The 17527-nt window shown below is 43.6% G+C and overlaps 1 long non-coding RNA gene across 1 annotated transcript in view; it reads right to left on the reverse strand.

Moving 5' to 3' along the window:
- Positions 1–1539: 1539 nt before the first annotated feature.
- LOC311111554 overlaps positions 1540–17527 on the reverse strand; it is a 90251-nt gene continuing 74263 nt past the window's right edge. Inside the window, exon 3 of the long non-coding RNA XR_014610780.1 lies at positions 1540–1733. This is a non-coding gene — a long non-coding RNA (uncharacterized lncRNA). The remainder of the gene's footprint in view (positions 1734–17527) is intronic.

Consider the following 17527-nt stretch of genomic DNA (forward strand, 5'->3'; position numbering starts at 1 on the left):
GAGGAAGGCATTGATGCTATGGACTGGCCCGCCCGTTCCCCAGACCTGAATCCAATTGAGCACATCTGGAACATCATGTCTCGCTCCATCCACCAACGCCACGTTGCACCACAGACTGTCCAGGAGTTGACGGATGCTTTAGTCCAGGTCTGGGAGGAGATCCCTCAGGAGACCATCCGCCACCTCACCAGGCGTTGTAGGGAGGTCATACAGGCACGTGGAGGCCACACACACTACTGAGCCTCATTTTGACTTGTTTTAAGGACATTACATCAAAGTTGAATCAGCCTGTAGTGTGGTTTTCCACTTTAATTTTGAGGGTGACTCCAAATCCAGACCTCCATGGGTTGATAAATTTGATTTCCATTGATCATTTTTGTGTGATTTTGTTGTCAGCACATTCAACTATGTAAAGAAAAAAGTATTTAATAAGATTATTTCATTCATTCAGATCTAGGATGTGTTATTTTAGTGTTCCCTTTATTTTTTTGAGCAGTGTATATTCCAAATTAAATAGGTAAAGGCTAAATTAAGGAAATTTGCTGTAGGCCTATGGTGTTCTGGGGAACATTAACCTGTACACTATTCATTTAGAATTACTTAGCCAGTTACAGAGATAACACAAAAATAGTATATGGTTATTTCCCAGCTACATAATTGGGTAAATTATTATTCAAGACTAGAGAGTGTTGTCGTTACATCCCCCCATAGGCCTACTGAGACTTTCTGGTAATTAATGGACCCCTTCTTCCAACAGATCAATATAATAATCCTTAACTGAGTTGATTCATTTCACCATCCATCGGCCCTAACTGACTGACTGACAGACAGACTGACATTGCCCTCCTACTTTGCCATTGGTGTCAGTTTGATTCAACAGCCAATCATCTCTCTATTAACAGCGGGTTAAGATGTACAAGGTGTGTCAGACAGACTGACAATGCATCCTACTTTGCCATTGGTGTCAGTTCAATTAAACAGCCAATCATCTCTCTATTAACAGCGGGTTAAGATGTACAAGGTGTGTTTGCACAAGGTTAAACCACATAATTAATTAAAAGTCATACACATGCAGAACACCTTGTGCAGTACTCTCTCCAACCTTGAAGCTAGCTAACAAAAGTAGGGAAGTCAATGGGCAATTACATTTCAGAGGCAGAATGAGTCAGAGATAGTGTGCACAGAATTACATTATGAACTCCCCAAACTAATTTGACCAACTCAGAAAGTGTGTTTCCTCAAGTATCATTACTACACCTCTGACAATAGCAAAGTATCTTCCTCCACAAATATAAAGTAGCCTATAGCTGCCGCAAGCACCAGCCAGCACTCCCCAAAAAGTATTTATTATGACTTACAATGCACCTGCACGCACGCACGCTCACACACACACACTCACACTCACAAAGACAAACCCTTCAACATCCCTTCCTCTTCCTGTCACAGACTCGTGTCCCGGAGGAAAGCCAAATGGAGGAACATGGAACATGGACACACATAGATGGGCAGATCAGAATTCTAGCACTTTTCATTTACCTATGGTGTAGCCGCGTTTCAGCTCGCTGCACCGTGGACTGCAGATTCTCTGGGAATTGGTTGCATTGTTTTGCTGCACCCCCAACGTGGTTGTCATGGTAACAGGTGCTGCAGTCTTGTTGATCGGCGAGGCTGGCACCAGGGTAGGGGAGAATCCTTGAGTGGCAATATCCACTGACTGGGATTTCTTCTTCAGTCTGTTCAAAACAAAACAACAACAGGAAATATGGAGTCAGTCATAACACATAACACCTCATATTCAGTAATAACATGGTGATGCAACAGGATGTGGGAAATATGACCTTGTAAATTCAAGGGCAAATATGTCAAATGATACAGTACATAGACATTGCTGCCAATAACAAAACAGTTCATTATATTATGTTATGTCAGCACAGCAGCTATTGATAATGATGTAGAGTGAATGCAATATATTCACGGTGTGGCATATTCCATACTCAGCTATGATTAATTTGAGGAGAGGTCAATAACTTAATAAGGTCCTCATTAACAATTAATGTATTGATTTCACACCCTCATGGCTGCCAATTTAACAAACCATTTCAACAATATTTTATTGTTTTATAATAAAACACAACAATATTATTACAGGAATATGAATTGGACACTATTCTGAACCCGATATGCTGTCATTGATCAATGATATGTGTTAACTGGAGTTTGCACTTTTGGGACTACTACACTGGTTCCCTTGTAGGCCTAGGGCAAACGAAATCAAGCACAGCTAAAATATTTCAAAGTATTTGACATTATGTATTTGACCCAGGCGTGGTTACTTTCTACACACAATGGCAGATAGCAATTTCACAATACAAACACTGTTGATGCTGTAAAGTGAAGTGGATCACTTGCTTACATGAGATGACCTATACATGATTAAACCTTATCCTATCAGACACTGACCTAAATCAAATGAACGTAGGCCAAAGTGTGAAAGCCAATTAACAGTCTCACCATAGGCTACAGGCTAGTTTATTTATAAACAAGTTCAGTACAGAGTTCACTAAGCTAATCCAGGTATCAAACATGTAGAAGGAACACTATACAAGTATACAGCACCTGCAACTTAACAAAAACACCACAATGATTATGAAGATTTTGTATACATGCCAGTTACTGATTTCACTGCCTACTACGTTGCTATATCATCAACTTTATAAAGCATGGAAAATCAAAAACATGAGGTAAGCACATATTATTTAGAGAAGACAGTGTAAACGGATGAAAAAGTACTCCTAAAGTACTATCTATGGTATGTAAACTAAAGTCCATCAGTCTTTCCTGTAGACAAGGCCTGTCAAGAGTAAAAAACCTGAAGCTGCAATACAAGGTTCTTCTCAGCACTCCTTCCTTCCCTCCTTCCCAATTCAGTCCAGTGAAAACGCTGATGGAAACAGAATCATTCCGGCTCCAGTCATTTCATTTCATTCCACTAGCTCCTCTCCCAGGGCAGATAATAGGAAACATAACATAGCCTCTACAAGGTAATGAAATACAGCATCTCCATGGAAACACTGTCAATCACTTTTGTGTACAGTACATCCAAGGAGGACACAGAGACACCAACAGACAGAGACATTCACACAGAGGCAGAGAAGTTTAACTGGCAGCAGAATATGGTGGGTAAACAACAACCCTAGTAGTAGGCCCTATCTTAAAGGAAACATTGAAAAAACGTAAACATTTCCATATGCGATCATACTAATGTAGCTTCAAGGGCAGTATGTTGTTCTGAAGACCCTTGTAGTTATTCTACTAAAACCAACAAACAAAAAAAATGTTAGTGTAACTTTTCATACCAAAAATAAGGGATTTGTTTTGTGATGATTGTTTTTGAGGTAAAGTTTTCTGCATGTGAATATGCTATAATGAGAGAGGAGAGAGAGTTAGAGTTACACCCTGGTGGTGATCAAGGTTCTGGAGGAGGGCAGACGGGAAGAGAAAACCTGTAGGTGTGTGTGATGTCTATCCCAGAATCCCTTGGGAGAAAACAATAATTACCGCCTCATCAGTGAGGGTCCTCCTTCCAGCTCTGATTCACTGGCTGGGTTGTATGTGTGTGTGAATGTGTGTGTGTGTGTGTGTGTGTGTCTGTGCGTGTGTGTCTGTGCGTGTGTGTCTGTGCGTGTGTGTCTGTGCGTGTGTGTCTGTGCGTGTGTGTCTGTGCGTGTGTGTCTGTGCGTGTGTGTCTGTGCGTGTGTGTCTGTGTGCGTGTGTGTGTGTGTGCGCGCATGCATGTGTGTGTGCATGTAAACAGACAGCAGCTGTTTTGTGCCATCCCCTGAAATATCAGCCACTAATCAGGACGGTGTAGTCTGTGGAACCGACCAGCATAACAATAACACTGTCCACAGGGCTCACAACAATGCCTGGATGGTGTAGCCTTGTTTAGTGTTCAACACATCTAATCAATGGTAAGATACCTTACTCCTGTTACTGTTGTAAACGTAAGTAAAGTAAACCTTGTCCAAGCCAAAACCACCCATACAATAACAGAAATAACAGGAATTATATTATCAAATTGGTTTGTATTGATAACTGCCACTGCTTAGAAAACAATAAAGATGGATCTTATTAAACAATATAATTACAATAGTTTTTTTTCTCTCTTCAGAGATAATTACTGTAAGCTCCAAAGACTGTGTCTCTGACAACTGGGCTGCATCTCAATAGCCTTCAACTGGTGTACAGCAACCATCCACCATCCTCCTCAATCAACACAGACCTAAACTGGCTTAGGCTCAACTATATGTTAGTCCAGGGGAGGGTGCAAACTCTCCTGCTACACCATTATTACCATTTATCCATATTTTTTGCTAGAATAAAAACCATACTCTGATGTTTTAACTGTGAGCAATGTGAACATAGTGCCATTACATCCAAAGATTTGATTTGCTGTTTTTGAAGCCATCTTTGGTGTTGATAACAACAACCACCTATAATATAGGTTTTATATGCTGGGATTCCTCATGCCTTACACAACATAATGATGATAGAGCTAACAGAGAAAGTGTATTGGGGTAAAAGGTGAACGCTGACAGATAATCCCTGGTTAATGGACAACTCTATATCTTACACCATGTGACCTAGTTAACACAGACAGCGGGGGTTCTCTTGCTCTATCCGCGGGTCGCATTCGGTCTTAAAATGTAAGATATTTTCTTGCCATCAAAATAAGCAACAACAAAAAACAAGAAGCTGGACCGAGTGAAGAGGCTAAATTTAGGTCTATTCTAATTTGGTTTTAGTAATTTCAATGTCGATTGAGATCGATTTTTCGCCAAAAATGTATATACATACAGTGCATTCGGAAAGTATTGAGACCCCTTAACTTTTTTTTATTTTTAGGGGGTAGATCAGCTTTAATATTTCAGACAGATTGTAACTTCCATCAATGTAATTGTCTGCATCACTTCCAATCCCCCATATGCTTTTTTTCTCACACATATATACATATATATACACACAGTGAGGGAAAAAAGTATTTGATCCCCTGCTGATTTTGTACGTTTGCCCACTGACAAAGAAATGATCAGTCTATAATTTTAATGGTAGGTTTATTTGAACAGTGAGAGACAGAATAACAACAAAAAATCCATAAAAATGCATGTAAAAAATGTTATCAATTGATTTGCATTTTAATGAGGGAAATGAGTATTTGACCCCTCTGCAAAACATGACTTAGTACTTGGTGGCAAAACCCTTGTTGGCAATCACAGAGGTCAGACGTTTCTTGTAGTTGGCCACCAGGTTTGCACACATCTCAGGAGGGATTTTGTCCCACTCCTCTTTGCAGATCTTCTCCAAGTCATTAAGGTTTCGAGGCTGACGTTTGGCAACTCGAACCTTCAGCTCCCTCCACAGATTTTCTATGGGATTAAGGTCTGGAGACTGGCTAGGCCCTTAATGTGCTTCTTCTTGAGCCACTCCTTTGTTGCCTTGGCAGTGTGTTTTGGGTCATTGTCGTGCTGGAATACCCATCCACGACCCATTTTCAATGCCCTGGCTGAGGGAAGGAGGTTCTCACCCAAGATTTGACGGTACATGGCCCCGTCCATCGTCCCTTTGATGGCCATAGGCAGCATTCCTCCTCCAAACATGGCGAGTTGAGTTGATGCCAAAGAGATCCATTTTGGTCTAATCTGACCACAACACTTTCACCCAGTTCTCCTCTGAATCATTCAGATGTTCATTGGCAAACTTCAGACGGGCCTGTATATGTGCTTTCTTGAGCAGGGGGACCTTGCGGGCGCTGCAGGATTTCAGTCCTTCACGGCGTAGTGTGTTACCAATTGTTTTCTTGGTGACTATGGTCCCAGCTGCCTTGAGATCATTGACAAGATCCTCCTGTGTAGTTCTGGGCTGATTCCTCACCATTCTCATGATCATTGCAACTCCACGAGGTGAGATCTTGCATGGAGCCCCAGGCCGAGGGAGATTCACAGTTCTTTTGTGTTTCTTCCATTTGCGAATAATCGCACCAACTGTTGTCACCTTCTCACCAAGCTGCTTGGCGATGGTCTTGTAGCCCATTCCAGCCTTGTGTAGGTCTACAATTGTCCCTGACATCCTTGGAGAGCTTTTGGTCTTGGCCATGGTGGAGAGTTTGGAATCTGATTGATTGCTTCTGTGGACAGGTGTCTTTTATACAGGTAACAAGATGAGATTAGGAGCACTCCCTTTAAGAGTGTGCTCCTACTCTCAGCTCGTTACCTGTAGAAAAGAAACCTGGGAGCCAGAAATCTTTTTGATTGAGAGTGGATCAAATACTTATTTCCCTCATTAAAATGCAAATCAATTTATAACATTTTTGACATGCGTTTTTCTTTTTGTTGTTGTTATTCTGTCTCTCACTGTTAAAATAAACATACCATTAAAATTATAGACTGATCATTTCTTTGTCAGTGGACAAATGTACAAAATCAGCAGGGGATCAAATACTTTTTTCCCTCACTGTATATACATTTTATGGACACAGTCAAATTCTACAATAATTATATTTTGTTTGTTTTTCCTCCTGTACTTCCTCCGATCATTTTCATGACCCCTTAACTTTTTCCACATTATGTTACGTTACAGCCTTATTCTAAAATTGATTAAATATTTTTTTTCCTCATCAATCCACACACAATACCCCATAATGACAAATCGAAAACAGGAATACCTTAGTTACATAAGTATTCAGACCATTTGCTATGAGACTCGAAATTGAGCTCAGGTGCATCCTGTTTCCATTGATCATCCTTGAGATGTTTCTACAACTTGATTGGAGTCCACCTCTGGTCAACTGAATTGATTGGACATGATTTGGAAAGGCACACACCTGTCTATATAAGGTCCCGCAGTTGACAGCGCATGTCAAAGCAAAAACCAAGCCATGAGGTCGAAGGAATTGTCCGTAGAGCTCCAAGACAGGATTGTGTCGAGGCACAGATCTGGGGAAGGGTACCACAAAATGTCTGCAGCATTGAAGGTCCACAAGAACACAGTGGCCTCTATCATTCTTAAATGGAAGAAGTTTTGAACCACCAAGACTCTTCCTAGAGCTGGCAGCCCGGCCAAACTGAGCAATCGGGGGAGAAGGGCCTTGGTCAGGGAGGTGACCAAGAACCCGATGGTCACTCTGACAGAACTCCAGAGTTCCTCTGTGGAGATGGGAGAACCTTCCAGAAGGACAACCATCTCTGCAGCACTCCACCAATCAGGCCTTTATGGAGGAGTGGCCAGGCGGAAGCCACTCCTCAGTAAAAGGCACATGACAGCCCGCTTGGAGTTTGCCAAAAGGCACCTAAAGGACTCTCAGACCATGAGAAACAAGATTCTCTTATCTGATGAAACCAAGATTGAACTCTTTGGCCTGAATGCCAAGAATCACATCTGGAGGAAACCTGGCACCATCCCTACGGTGAAGCATGGTGGTGGCAGCATCATGCGGTGGGGATGTTTTTCAGCGGCATGGACTGGGAGACTAGTCAGGATTGAGGGAAAGATGTATGGAGCGAAGTACAGAGAGATCCTTCATGAAAACCTGCTCCAGAGCACTCAGGACCTCAGACTGGGGCGAAAGTACACCTTCCAACAGGACAACGACCCTAAGCACACAGCCAAGAAAATGCAGGCGTGGCTTCGGGACAAGTCTCTGAATGTCCTTGAGTGGCCCAGCCTGAGCCCGATCAAACTTCTCTGGAGAGACCTGAAAATAGCTGTGCAGCGATGCTCCCCATCCAACCTGACAGAGAATGAGAGGATCTGCAGAGAAGAATGGGAGAAACTCCCCAAATACAGGTGTGCCAAGCTTATAGCATCAAACCCAAGAAGACTCGGGGCTGTAATCGCTGCCAAAGATGCTTCAACAAAGTACTGAGTTAAGGGTCTGAATACTTATGTAAATGTCATATTTAAGTTTTCTATTTTTAATAAATCTGCAAAAATGTCTAAAAACCTTGTTTTTGCTTTGTTATTATGGGGTATTATTGTGTGTAGATTGATGAGGGGAAAAATACATCTAATCCATTTTAGAATAAGGCTTTAACGTAACAAAATGTGGAAAAAGTCAAGGGATCTGAATACTTTCCGAATGCACTGTATATATATTTTTGTAATCATATTTTTTGTAATGGCAGCAACTATTTAGCAGTGGTTGGGCACCGCTGCTAAATGAATATAGGGGAAACACTGCATACACAGACAAACACATGCCAGCAGAACCCATCCGTCCCCACACACCACACGGCACCATGGGTGAACTAGTAGGAAATTGCAGAGAGATTAAGAGCTTCTTCCTTCACACTGGCAGCACGGTCTGATCTGATTGGCTACAGCTTGCATCGGCACAGTTTATCACAGCTTTCAGAAGGCCAATGGGCTGGGGCCAGAGACGGCTAAGTCACCAGCGGCCCCCTGGCGTTCAATCGTATCATACGGGGAGGGAGATGGCGACACATGTCAACAAAGCCACCAGCTCCCACCAACAGATTCTATCTATCTAAAACATTTAAAGAGGGGGAAGAGGTAGGGAAAAGAGGGAAGGAGAAAAGGGAGGGAAGGGAGGGAGGGAGAGGGGAAAGCAAATGAAAAGCGGGCATTTTGTTTTCCTCCCCTGCTGTTCTGTTGCTTGGTCCAGGAGGAGAGCAGTGCCTAACAGGCATCACTCAGATTATCCAACTCTACAGGGACTGGGACTCACATGGTTTGTCAAAGCAGAAACAACACAGGAAATGTGGGCCAAGTCAAATATGCTTATCACTACACCCAGTAAGAGGGATTAGAGCTAGAGGAAAGGGGGATGCTTGGCTCCACTCCACTCGCTTATGAAAACAACAAAAACACTGACTTGTAGTTTATGCAACTGTATAATGAGGCCTGTCATGTAGATATGCTGCAGTACTGGCTTGGCTGGGTTTGACATCCATAACAGCAAAATGGCCGATATGACAGTTATGAGTCCCATTACACTGAATAGGTGTTATGCAACAGCATTGTGACTGACTGAAAGAAACACCATCACAAAGAAACCTCATTTAGTGAAAACACTGGATCCTCTTTTAATTGTTTTATTTTATTTAACCAGGTAAGCCAGTTGAGAACAAGTTCTCATTTACAACTGTGACCTGGCCAAGATAAAGCAAAGCAGTGCGATAAAAACAACAACACAGAGTTACATATGGAATAAACAAAACGTACAGTCAATAACACAGTAGAAAATCTACATACAGTGTGTGCAAATGTAGTAAGTTATGGAGGTAAGGCAATGAATAGGCCATAGTGCAAAATCATTACAATTTAGTATTAACACTGGAGTGATAGATGTGCAGAAGATGATGTGCAAATAGAGATACTGGGGTGCAAATGAGCAAAATAAATCACAATGTAAATAACAATATGGGGATGAGGTAGTTGGGTGGGCTAATTACAGATGGCTGTGTACAGGTGCAGTGATCGGTAAGCTGCTCTGACAACTGATGCTTAAAGTTAGTGAGGGGGATAAGTGTCTCCAGCTTCAGAGATTTGTGCAGTTCGTTCCAGTCATTTGCAGCAGAGAACTGGAAGGAATGGCGGCCAAAGGAGGTGTTGGCTTTGGGGATGACCAGTGAGATATACCTGCTGGAACGAATACTACGGGTGGGTGTTGCTATGGTGACCAATGAGCTAAGATAAGGCGGGGATTTGCCTAGAAGTGATTTATAGATGACCTGGAGCCAGTGGGTTTGGTGACGAATATGTAGTGAGGGCCAGCCAACGAGAGCATACAGGTCACAATGGTGGGTAGTATATGGGGCTTTGGTGACAAAACGGATGTCACTGTGATAGACTCCATCCAATTTGCTGAGTAGAGTGTTGGAAGCTATTTTGTAAATTACATCGCCAAAGTCAAGGATCGGTAGGATAGTCAGTTTTACGAGGGCATGTTTAGCAGCATGAGTGAAGGAGGCTTTGCTGCGAAATAAGAAGCTGATTCTAGATTTAACTTTGGATTGGAGATGCTTAATGCGAGTCTGGAAGGAGAGTTTACGGTTTAACCAGACACCTAGGTATTTATAGTTGTCCACATATTCTAAGTCAGACCCGCCAAGAGTAGTGATTCTAGTCGGGCGGGCGGGTACAAGCAGCGTTCGCTTGAAGAGCATGCATTTAGTTTTACTAGCGTTTAAGAGCAGTTGGAGGCCACGGAAGGAGTGTTGTATGGCATTGAAGCGCGTTTGGAGGTTTGTTAACACAGTGTCCAATTAAGGGCCAGATGTATACAAAATGGTGTCGTCTGTGTAGAGGTGGATCTGAGAGTCACCAGCAGCAAGAACGACATCATTGATATACACAGAGAATAGAGTCGGCCCGAGAATTGAACCCTGTGGCACCCCCATAGAGACTGCCAGAGGTCCAGACAACAGGCCCTCTGATTTCCCACATTGAACTCTATCTGAGAAGTAGTTGGTGAACCAGGCGAGGCAGTCATTTGATAAACCAAGGCTATTTAGTCTGCCAATAAGAATGCGGTGATTGACAGAGTCAAAAGCCTTGGCCAGGTTGATGAAGACGGCTGCACAGTACTGTCTTTTATCGATCGTGGTTATTATATCGTTTAGGACCTTGAGCGTGGCTGAGGTGCACCCATGACCAGCTCGGAAACCAGATTGCATAGCGGAGAAGGTACGGTGGGATTTGAAATGGTCGGTGATCTGTTTGTTAACTTGGCTTTCAAATACTTTCGAAAGGCAGGGCAGGATGGATATAGGTTTGTAACAGTTTGGATCTAGAGTGTCACCCCCTCTGAAGAGGGGGATGACCGCGGCAGGTTTCCAATCAACAATTTCCAAACAATTTCGTCGGCTAATTTTAGAAAGAAAGGGTCCAGATTGTCTAGCCCAGCTGATTTGTAGGGGTCCACATTTTGCAGCTCTTTCAGGACATCAGCTATCTGAATTTGGGTGAAGGAGAAGCGGGGGGGCATGGGCAAGTTGCAGCAGAGGGTGCAGAGCTGGTGGCCGGGGTAGGGGTAGCCAGGTGGAAAGAATGGCCAGCAATAGCAAAATGCTTATTTACATTTTTCAGTGGTGACAGTGTTTCCTAGCCTCAGTGCAGTGGGCAGCTGGGAGGAGGTGCTCTTATTCTCCATGGACTTTACAGTGTCCCAAAACTTTTTGGAGTTAGTGCTACAGGATGCAAATTTCTGTTTGAAAAAGCTAGCCTTTGCTTTCCTAACTGATTGTGTATATTGGTTCCTGACTTCCCTGAAAAGTTGCATATCGCGGGGGCTGTTCGATGCTAATGCAGTACACCACAGGATGTTTTTGTGCTGGTCAAGGGCAGTCAAGTCTGGGGTGAACCAGGGGCTATATCTGTTCTTAGTTCTGATTTTTTTGAATGAGGCATGCTTATTTAAGATGGAGAGGAAAGCACTTTTAAAGAACATCCAGGCATCCTCTACTGACGGAATGAGGTCAATATCCATCCAGGATATCCGGGCCAGGTCAATTAGAAAGGCCTGCTCGCTGAAGTGTTTTAGGGAGCGTTTGACAGTGATGAGGGGTGGTCGTTTGACCGCGGACCCATTACGGACGCAGGCAATGAGGCAGTGATCGCTGAGATCCTGGTTGAAGAGAGCGGAGGTGTGTTTAGAGGGTAAATTAGTCAGGATGATATTTATGAGGGTGCCCATGTTTACAGATTTAGGGTTGTACCCGGTAGGTTCCTTGATAATTTCTGTGAGATTGAGGGCATCTAGTTTAGATTGTAGGATGGCCGGGGTGTTAAGCATATCCCAGTTTAGGTCACCAAGCAGTACGAACTCTGAGGATAGATGGGGGGCAAGCAATTCACATATGGTGTCCAGGGCACAACTGGGGTCTGAGGGGGGTCTGTAGCAAGCGGCAACAGTGAGAGACTTATTTCTGGAAAGGTGGATTTTTAGAAGTAGAAGCTCAAACTGTTTGGGCACAGACCTGGATAGTGTGATAAAGCTCTGCAGGCTCTCTCTTTGGCAGTTCTATCTAGACTAAAAATGTTGTAGTTCGGGATGGACATTTCTGGATTTTTGGTGGCCTTCCTAAGCCAGGATTCAGACACTGCTAGAACATCAGGGTTGGCAGAGTGTGCTAACGCAGTGAATAACTTAAACTTGGGGAGGAGGCTTCTGATGTTAACATGCAAGAAACCAAGGCTTTTATGTGTACAGAAGTAGGAGTAGGAGTAGGAGTGATCCTGGGGGCTACAGGGCCTGGGTTAACCTCTACATCACCAGAGGAACAGAGGAGGAATATAATAAGGATACGGCTAAAGGCTTTAAGAACTGGTCTTCTAGTGCGTTGGGTACAGAGAATAAAAGGGGCACATTTCCGGGCGTTGTAGAATAGATTCAGGGCATTATGTACAGACAAGGATATGGAAGGATATGAGTACAGTGGAGGTACACCTAAGCATTGGGTAACAATGAAAGAGATTGAGCCGGTCTCCGCGTGTATGGGGGGTGGGACAAAGTAGCTATCTGAGGCAGGTTGAGCGGGACTGGGGGCTCTACAGTGAAATAGTACAATAAGAACTAACCCAAACAGCAATAGGCTAGGCATATTGACATGGGAGAGAGGCATAACGCAATCACAGATGTTATCCGAGAGGGCTAAGACAACAACTGGTAATGGCGACGAAAGTTTGGACTGAGGCTAAACAGATAAACAGGATGGGGTACAGCATAAAGGAACAGTCCAGCAGGCATCAGCTGTGTAGCTGAGTGATCATAAGGTCCAGTGAACAGAAATAGGTAAGTCCGGGAGCAGTTCGTAGGCAGCTACAGCACAGGCGAGCAGGAGGCACGGCTGTTGATTGCGCGTGCTAGCGGGCCGGGGCTAGCAGATGGATCTTCGTGGTCATCGCAACGGGAAGCCTGTTGAAACCACATCAGACATTTACGTCGGCAGACCAGTCGTGATGGATCGGCGGGGCTCCGTGTCGACACTAGGAGGTCCCGTCCGGTTGACAGAGAGGTAGATAGCCGGGAGATGGGCCTGGCTCAAGGCTAGCTCAAGGCTAACTGGTGCATCGGGACAGTGGTGATTAGCCAACAACAGCCATTCGGTTGCAGCTAGCTGGTGCTTCGGGACAAGGGTGATTAGCCAACAACAGCCATTCGGTTGCAGCTAGCTAGTTGCGATGATCCGGTGTTAAGGTCCAGTGGGGATGGAAATTAGGCAGGATTCAGCTTTTAGACATTAAGACTCCAGGCAAGCCTTACTTAACGTTCGCTGTCTGAATGACATTGCAATAGCTCATGACTTTATTTTGTTGTGTGATAAAAGGAAATGTATTTTTCAGTCAATTACATTGTTATGTCATTACGTGTACAGTATGTATCCCTGTTCTCCCACACTCAATAGGTAGCCTATTAATTGCTTCTGTCTTAGCTATTATTGAACAATTCGACACTCATTATAAAGTCAAACACACTACAATAGTGCATCCTATAGCATATCTCCATATGAACGCAATACTATTTTCTTTCAAAGTTTAATTAATGGTCATGATAGAGCCATAACCCTCTGTGGCCATTTTTTGTGACGAAGGCCTATCTTATCGTAGCCCTTTCCTGCAGTCAAATGACCTAGTGGCCTACTGGATAGAATGTTAATATTTTTCATAATTAAGAAACATAATTTTTTTTTAAACACCGACTCCCGAGTGGCGCAGCGGCCTAAGGCACTGCATCGCAGTGCTAGAGGCGTCACAACAGACCCGGGTTCGATCCCAGGCTGTGTCGCAGCCGGCCGCGACCGGGAGATCCATGAGGCGGCGCACAATTGGCCCAGCGTCGTCCGGGTTAGGGGAGGGTTTGGCCGGCCAGGATGTCCTTGTCTCATTGCGCTCTAGCGACTCCTTGTGGCGGTCCGGGCGCATGCACGCTGACTTCGGTTGCCAGTTGTACAATGTTTCCTCTGACACATTGGTGCGGCTGGCTTCCGGGTTAAGTGAGCATGTGTCAAGAAGCAGTGCGGCTTGGCAGGGTTGTGTTTCGGAGGACGCATTGCTCTCGAACTTCGCCTCTCCCGAGTCCGTACGGGAGCGATGGGACAAGACTGCAACTACCAATTGGATTTCACGAAATTGGGGAGAAAAAGGGGGTAAAAAGTACCAAAGAATATATAAACCCCGCCGAAGATCCAGTGTTTCTATGTCAAGCGGTTTTGTTATACACTATGTGCACAATTATTAGGCAAGTTGTATGTTTGAGGATACATTTTATTATTGAACAACTACAGTGCTCTCGGTCAATCCAAAATGTTAATAAACCTCAAACCTGAATATTTAAGAAAGTAAAAGTGAGGTTTTGGCTTTCTTTGGAGAATATCTATGTGTGACCAATATAGCCACCCTTCTTTTCAATAACAGTCAAAAGCCTTCCATCCATGGAGTCTGTTGACGATCAACTTTTTGTGCAGAAGCAACCACAGCCTCCCATACACTGGTCAGAGAGGTGTACTGTTTTCCTTCACCGTAAATCGACCGTTTAAGAAGGGACCAAAAGTTCTCAATAGGGTTTAGGTCAGGTGAGGTAGCGGGCCATGTCATTATTCTTTCATCTTTAAGGCCTTTACTGGCTAGCCACGGAGTGGAGTACTTCGATGCATGCGATGGAGCATTGTCCTGCATAAAAATCATGGTCTTCTTGAAAGATGCAGACTTTTTCCTGTACCACTGGGCCAAGAAATATCTGAAGACAGATTTTTCAAAGGTTTTATGGACTGATGAGGTGAGGGTGACTCTTGACGGACCAGATGGATGGGCCCGTGGCTGGATCAGTAATGGGCACGGAGCTCCAATTCGACTCAGACGCCAGCAAGGTGGAGGTGGGGTACTGGTATGGGCTGGTATTATTAAAGATGAGCTAGTCGGACCTTTTCGGGTTGAAGATGGACTCAAACTCAACTCTCAAACCTACTGCCAGTTTTTAAAAGTGTCTTCTAGCAATTTCAAGACTGCTGCATCTCTCTGAAATACATTTTGCAATTTTTGACTTTTCAGAGTCAGTTAAATCTCTTTTTTGGCCCATTTTGCCTGAGGAAAAAAAACTGCCTAATAATTATACACACCTTGATATAGGGTGTTGATCTCCTTAGGCCACACCCTCCCTCATTACACAAATACACATCACCTGATATGCTTAAATCCAATAAGCATTCCAGTTTATACAGCTTGGAGTTGGGAAATATGCATAATAATTATGATATGGTCAAAATACTGACTTGCCTAATAATTGTGCACACAGTGTATTTCAGTCTGTGATGTATATGGGATGCAACATCTAAATTGAATAAATGTAAACTATATCTGACATGGTACAGGTGCCTTTTTCTGTTGTTGCCCATAACCATGTGTGTGAGGTGTATACTTTTGTTTCAAAGTAGATTTGTTTATGACTACCAAGAAACACTGTGTGACCCTGATTTAGCCCACTGCAGTAAAAGGTTAACAAACCTAACCTAGGAGCCCTGACCTAGCAGGCAAAGACTGACCATTGCCCCTCACATTAAACACCTCACCATTCATGTTAATGAAGTGTCCATGGGCCTAAAGAAACATTGCCGGTAGAGCTACAGCCCCACTAAATAGGGTTCACATTTTTGGGTGGAAACCTGGGACTTTTGGGAAAGTTCTCCCAATTTTTCACCCCTAATTGCCAGGGCTGTAGCTCTCTGGAGTAGGACAGGTCTGCATAATGAATGGAGGGAGAATGCAGACTGCCAGTCTCATCTAACCCACACTAAATGCTAGAGCAGCAGTTCTGTTGTCAAAAGGCCTGAGCGGGTGGCATTCTGTCTGAACAATGAGCCCTGAACATCGACAGCTTGCCTATCAAAGTGCTGAGAATACAAACAAAACAGGTAGCTAGCTGCCTACTGCAGGGGAAAGGGAAATGGTTTGGGCTGACTTAAAGGTGCCGTTTCTCCTCGCTAATGACTGATATAGTATGCACAGAAATAGAATTAACTGAATGGGAATGTTCGTTATAGTAATTCTATTTCTGTGATTGTAGAATGTGATTGTGTGTTGTTACTGTGTACAGTACACTCAATGAAGCTAACAAGGAAATGGTATCATATTAAATCGCACTTTTAGTGACGGATCTAGAAATCCAGATCATTTGCCGGAATGAACCGTTAAGTGTTACACCTGACAACCCTCTGGTAATCCAGGTGTAGAATAATAAAGATGTGATCTTCCACTGCACCATCCATCTTCATCTGTTATGTAAGATATTAAGCAGCGCTACAATACTGTGGTGGGTTGGACATGAAAAGCCCTCTGTCAGTGAGTGGTGTCCATCGTTCTACTGTATACCCTTCAGCTGAATACACTGGTTTGATGACATCTTTTAATCCCTTACAGGGCTTTGTCAACTGCTGTCAGTTCAGCAAACACTTGCTGTTTTTCTTTTTGCCTTTGTTTTGGCTTTTGGCTTCTATTTGTCCCCCGTGGACTGACAGACGGCAGCAACTTTGCAGCATCTTTTGATCCGGGTAGAAAGATAATAAAATATGTGTAATCCCTGGGTCTTGTCCCCTCCTCAGACTTCACAGTGAACCTCTCTGATCCTGTACTGCTAGGTTATGGCAGAGACAACAGAAAAGGACCATGCTCTCCGATTGCCCAGGGAGTTGAGTTTGGAGTGTAGGTTACTACAGAACCACACAATACTACCACTGACAATGACTTACGGGTCTAAATACTGTACGTTCTTTCAATACTGTAAGGCACTTGGGAGCACAGAGTGCAGAGTGTAGAGTTTACCTTTCTTTTTTCCCTAAAACATGAGCTCAAAAGGTTCTGCCTGCAGGTATGATGACAGGCCAGAGGTTGATTGATTCATTTATAGATTTTGACATTCATTGATGAAGATGCCTTGGACGGAAGTATTTCAAAGGAATGCAGAGAACACTGTACTTTATGTTCATAACAATCAATATAATAAATATGTATACAATTTCATACAAATGTGTACAAATGCATAAAACCTCCTGTGTACCTGTCTGTTTATAGGTTATACGCACGCACGCACGCACGCACACACACACACACACACACACACACACACACACACACACACACACACACACACACACACACACACACACACACACACACACACACACACACACACACACACACACACACACACACACACACACACAAGCTCCAACAGTACCAACAGAACAATGTCTCACCACCAAACCCTAGCTGGCTTTAATGATTTATCCTCCACTTAACAGTGTCTGCCAACAAAGTGGGACAGCTTTGTTTTTATCAAAGCCTGCCCATAAATCAACAATGCTGCTCATACAAACTCAGAGGGGTGGCTGCTATTCATTTTCTAAAACCGTATCAATATCACCGAAAAACAGCCCCCAGCCAAGGTCTTTTCAATTCGCTAACAGAGGAATTATCATGGCCAACAAAAGCACAAAAAAAAAATCACTGTTCATTT

Source organism: Coregonus lavaretus (genome assembly GCF_964263955.1).
Source record: "Coregonus lavaretus genome assembly, chromosome: 3".
NCBI classification, from domain to species: domain Eukaryota; kingdom Metazoa; phylum Chordata; class Actinopteri; order Salmoniformes; family Salmonidae; genus Coregonus; species Coregonus lavaretus.